The sequence below is a fragment of the Vitis vinifera genome, chromosome 2, assembly GCF_030704535.1.
Source record: "Vitis vinifera cultivar Pinot Noir 40024 chromosome 2, ASM3070453v1".
Lineage (NCBI taxonomy): Eukaryota > Viridiplantae > Streptophyta > Magnoliopsida > Vitales > Vitaceae > Vitis > Vitis vinifera.
The window spans coordinates 9,858,133-9,864,132 of record NC_081806.1 but is presented as its reverse complement, the minus strand read 5'-3'; positions in this window follow the sequence as shown (position 1 = coordinate 9,864,132).

The window sequence follows — 6,000 nt, the reverse complement described above, 5'->3', positions numbered from 1 at the left end:
CTAGTAGACCAACATCTCATTCCTTAATTGTGTTGAGTCGAGTCCTATAGCATATGATTTCTTACATTTTTATCCCCAAATGAGGACATCAAGACGATGTTTCTTTCTTAGATGCGTTTTTGCTTGACAACATTCTGACAAAGAGGAAGATTAATATGGGGTATATCATATTTCGACATATGAAAGCTTGTTCATTGAGCAAAGATCCCAAAATTTTAAAAGCATCAAGTAACAAACATAAAACTACTCAAACACCATTGAATAATACCCTTAAAATTTTCAAAAATCTCTAAAATTTCATAAATTCTTTGCAAACTTATCCTTAATTAAATGTTGTTACATTGAATATATCTAATTCATTTTAAACACATGATTGATAATAATATAGAAAAGCAATTATTATTTTTCAACACAGCTTAACAGTTCCCAAATATTTTCAAACATCAACTAACAAGCCTAAATTTATTCACTCCAAATACATAACTGATAACAATTGAAGAACCAAAAAACAAATTATAAATATAACAATTTTATATTTTGAATACACTTTAATAGTTCCTAAATTTTTATAAACATAATCCTACTCAAATACTATTGTATAACATCTCTAAAATTTTCAAAATTTATAAAATATGAAGACTACACTCTCCGACTTAGTAGATTCACTTCTCTTTTTTATTGGTAATTGAGATTTTTGCTCAGTAGCTTCACCTTCCTTTTCCATTTGCAATTAGGATCTTTCTTTTTCACCACCATTTTAAACCTCTTTCTCTTATCACTCTTCAATGAACTCATTTTTTCCTTCGTGATTAAAGATACAATATGAGATAACTTGAAAAAATAATAAAAAGAATTTTTCCATGGATTAGGAATGAAATAGAGGATGAGTGGTGAAATTTTTTAAAGTTTGGGAATGATAGACGAGAAATTTTCAATGGTTTCTGAAGGAAAGATAAGCTTTCTATTCTGTGCACCAAAGGAAGAAAATGAAGTAGAATAAGATGATGAGAAATTTTCTTCGGTTTTTGAAAGAAAAGTAAGCCCATTCTATAAATGAAGTAGAAGAGGAAGAAATAAAAAGAATGACATTTTTGTCTCAATCAACAATTTTTTATTTTTTACAGGTAGGTTATTTTTGCAAATATAGGGGTTATTTTAACCCCTTTAACCAAATAACCCAATTTTTAAACAACATTGGATGCAATTTTGGCATGTCAAATACACTAGGATTGTTGGATGCAGCTTTCAGCACTTAGTCCATTGCTTGATCACTTGAGATGTTGGATGCACCACTTGATCAGTTGAAATGATCAAGCACTAATGTCGCCACTCAATTGCTAATGTCACCGCTCAATTGTTCTTGAAGAATTCTAGAACCTAAGAGTTGTTTTTTTCCAAAGTTTTCAACTTTTTGATCATAAATTGTGCATAATCGCCTTGTGATTGTCCAACCTACTTCCATACTCTCCATGGGTTACAAAGAATGGTAAAAACCAAATTTTTTACATCAAAATCCTATACTTTATAGAATTAGAGTTTATAAACCATTCTAAGAAAGAAAGAAAGAAAAAATTACAATGAATGGAAAAACCTTATGCCCCTTATGAGGTTTACAACCCATCTAGGAAAAGTAAACTTCAATCCAATTAATAAAACCCTAACAACCATCACAACAATGTAGAATGTACATTCACTATCCATAAGGCCTTGAGATAAACAAAATACCCTACAGCATAACTATTAGCACAACCTATAAAATTTCTAACATATTTTTTCTAACCTAGGGCTTCGACATTAGTTATAAGGAATTACATATCTCTTCCTTCTTTATACCTTAATTAGGTTAAGCACATACGGAAACTTTCCTAAGCTTTCTAAATCCTATGCACAACGGAAATGAGCACAATTTTAAACAAAATAGATTTAGATATCAGTGAAAACATTACCTTTGATTTGGACATTCCCAAATTAATTTTTTTTTTTTTTTTATGAAGAGTATATTCGCAGTCACAAGAAGTCTAGACCCATAATCTTCCACTTGATAGCTCTCATTTGGTTTTGGCACACTTCTAATAAGAAGGAAGATATGGTGGAGGCTATGACTTTCACTCTCTTTGGAGGTGGAAGATAATTCTATAGAAATCCCTAAGAAGGTATTTATAGGGTTCCCTATTAGGCTTAAGGGACTTGAGCCCACTATGAGATCATGCCACTTAATTTATCCTAAAATAAGTCCTAATTGATTAATTAATCCAACAGAATCTAATAATTAACCAATTAGTCCAATGAAAAGACCTTGTTCACTTACCTTTACACAACCTTGCATAATTACCAAAATACTCTAATGCACAAAAGTGAACCTAAAGTCAATCCAACCCTTATAGACCATGTCAACAAGGCATATGAGCTCGAGTGGGGACCATTGGATCCCATAAGACAATACTAGCTCCCTTAGAATTTAATTTTGAAATTGATTCAAGCTCTCACTACAAATCAACTGCATGTACCTTATGTAAATAAAAATAAGGCACTATGTACTTGAGTCCAAGACCTATTTTCCATTGTGTTTATCTTCCCATGAACTGGTGTCCATAGTTTAACAAGATGAAATATATCAGTCTTTCAAGACTACTTCTACTATCCTTGAGTTATAGATCCTTCTATTGTGTGTTCAACTAACATATCTTAATTCTCAAAGAGCCTATGTCAAATTCCACTTAAGTAACTACTATTATCATAATTTACATTAACATACCTCTTTAGGATCACCCAAGGGACACTCTATCTCGATCTCATGAGATATTATGGTGTCTCTATTGAAAATACATATTGCTACTGACTTCCATAAATAGTATCCTAATCCATAGGAAATATATGATCAACTTACAATCTCACCCGTAGGTAAATGTCACTATCAAATTTAGCACAAACTCAATATTCTCTTAAGGTTGAGAAACAACACATTTAAATAGCTTAGGGAAGTCATGACTACTTGATAGCATTAAGTCATGACTCGTTGTAAGTCCTATCCAATGTATATACGCACTAATGCACTTACCATTGGAAACTCATCTCAATGGCCAAAACCTGTCATCCTTCCAATTAAAAGGCAGTGCACTACAACCTCTAATGAATTGCCTAGGCCTATTAATCGATTGTGAACAAGTCATTTACTTGCAATAAGCCTGTAACTTAGATCTTTCATGCAACTCTTAATACACTCCAATCACGTACAATGCAAGAGGTAGACCAAAATGCTTACAAGGTATAACACATGTAATTAGGATAGATAAAAGTGAACTAGAAATTTATTATAAATAATAAAATCCAAAAATTTCTTATATCATGTCATATTTCTAAGGGCTCTATCCTAACAATGATGACACATTCTACAAAGATATAATGGTTGTCTTCCCTCTTATTTTAGTCGATACAAGTTTAACACATGCCCCTCCTCGATGAGCTTCCAACTCTAACCATCAAGCCAAAACCCTCAAGCTAGTTCCAACATGCTCAATGTTTGGAAAAGCAACCCTAATATAGAGATACTCAAGTCCATCTTTGACCCTTGCCTTACTCTCCTTCTTATTATAGAAGTAAGGCTAATATTTTCAAGGAAAAAAAAGAAGGGGTGGAAAAGGTGCAAGAGATTATCTAGCTATCACTTTTATTCCTCTCACGTATACATAATGTCACTTTTACTAAGGAAAGAAGTATGAGAGATCCCCTCAATATCAACTATAGACAAACGTCCACATTCTATGTGCATTTCGATGACCAAAGGATTTATTTGAAAATAGATATCCATATCCAAATGATATAGTACTATAGCATAGGACATATGCAAGAAAAACATAGATTTATCCATGCATCATATATAATGGGCTAGGTGCACCAAGTGTCACACTTGTAGAGAATTGTCTTGAAAACTTGACATTAAGTTCCAAGACATGTGGCGATTTGAGTATAATGATTGGTCCACATAGATTTTACAAAATAAAACATCAATAGATTCTACATTGCGTCAATAATTGGCCTCTATTATCCATATTCCAATTACATAACCCAACCAACAACCAAACAACCAATGGAATTGAAACTAATATTATAGTAATTAAGAATATAAATTAAGCTACCCATCTTACATACAAGTTAAACTACACTACAACAAAAATTAAACAAGGAGAAACAAAAATGGAAGGAATTCACTAGGTTGTAATGATGATCACAACTACTAAGCTCCCATTAAACTTTTGTTGTGGCAATCGTCACTCCCCAACAATGGTACCAAAAACTCGATCACTGCATAGTGTCTAATAAGTGATCCAAATGAAAAAATTTAGTAAACTCCACTCAAATATTGTTGAAGAAATCAATCTAGCAAACCGCTTTAATCAACATTTAAAAACTACCTACTTTCCCTTAGCTACCAATCTCAAGAGTTGTGAAATCAAACTAAAAAATCTCAGATGAAGGAGCTCAAACCTTGAAGTACCCAGGATATGGAGCAAGCATTGCACAAATCTAAACCCAAGTTGAGGAAAAATAGGGTAGAAAAACTAACAAATAAAACTAAATGAGAAGTAAATCTAAACCTTATATTGCAATTAAAGCCAACCAAAAAATTGTACACTAACCTTCAAATTTTTAGCCTACAAAGGTGTCTTTTCCCTGGCATATGAATCTAAGGTAGTGTTTGTTTTTTTACTTAATTCTAAATAGAACCTTAATACTTAATAGTGTTAAATATTAGGTCGTTTGTTTTTGTAGTATTTTATTTTTATTAAGTATTAAAAAGTAAAAAAAAAAAACCAATATATTATTTTTTCTATTTAGAAAAAACTACATATTTTGGTTTTTTTCTATTTAGTAAAAAGTTTATAATAAATTATGAAAAAATAGAAAAACAAACAACCTAAATTCTAAAAACAAATTGTTTTCACTAAAAAGTAAAAAAAACAAACACCACCTAAATCTAAACAAAACAAAAGGACACTAAAAGCCTCCATTAATGCAGCTAAAACTAATGAAAAATGCTACCAAAAAAAATGAAATTAATTCAGGAATAGAACAAGCCTCCAAAGCTAGGGTTTCAAAATCCCCTGCTGCACTCTCTTTCTCTATCATTTCTTCCACCACCTTCAACTAAATTTTGAGGAAAATTTTGGGAACAACAAACAAGCTATCTTATGATTTGTGATCTCAAAAACCACCAAGTAATTGGTACCAAACAGAATTTCCTTCCTTGTGATATTCCACTTCTCCCTACCATTCTCAATAACTTGCTCTCCCCCATTTCATAATTAACCTACCCCATAATAATTTCTTCATTAGCAGTCAATAATGTCAAATCTCATCCCATGGCATAAGAAATAATTCTCAAAAAATTCACTGTCAACAATCCAACATGGGATACCATTCAACTCAACGGTAAGTGCCCAATCGGCTGCTAACCCGTGCATCTAGACCATTCCCTTCTATTCATTTGACTAATAATTTTGTCCAAATAAAACAAAATCTCACATTAAATCTGATGTGATATGGATGAACTTATTTTCAAACTCTTTTCATTATTTGCTTTCCTTATCCTTCACAGCCAAACAATGTCCAAATCATCCACGTCTTAAGAGGAACTCATCAGTAACAAGACAGATGAGCCACATTGGAAAATTTTTATCTATTCCTTCATCATCGTCGACAATGACAACCACCCTCAAAAGTCATAGGCAAAGCCAGAATGAAAACGAAAGAAAGCCAGACTGAAAACGAAAGAGAATCAGGCGTATAGCTTGCTGTTGGCGTGAGCCAGGTGGTTTCTTTATTCTCCTCTCCTTCAGCACATAAAGTGGAACCCATAAAAATGGATTGATTTTTAAAGAGAATGCTACATCAAGAGAAGATGAGGGGGCCAAGGATGATAGGGTTGATAAAAAGGCTCCCAACAAACTGCCTACTTTCATAATTTAGGAAGGCGGCAAAGTTCATTGTTTTCTCTTTTAC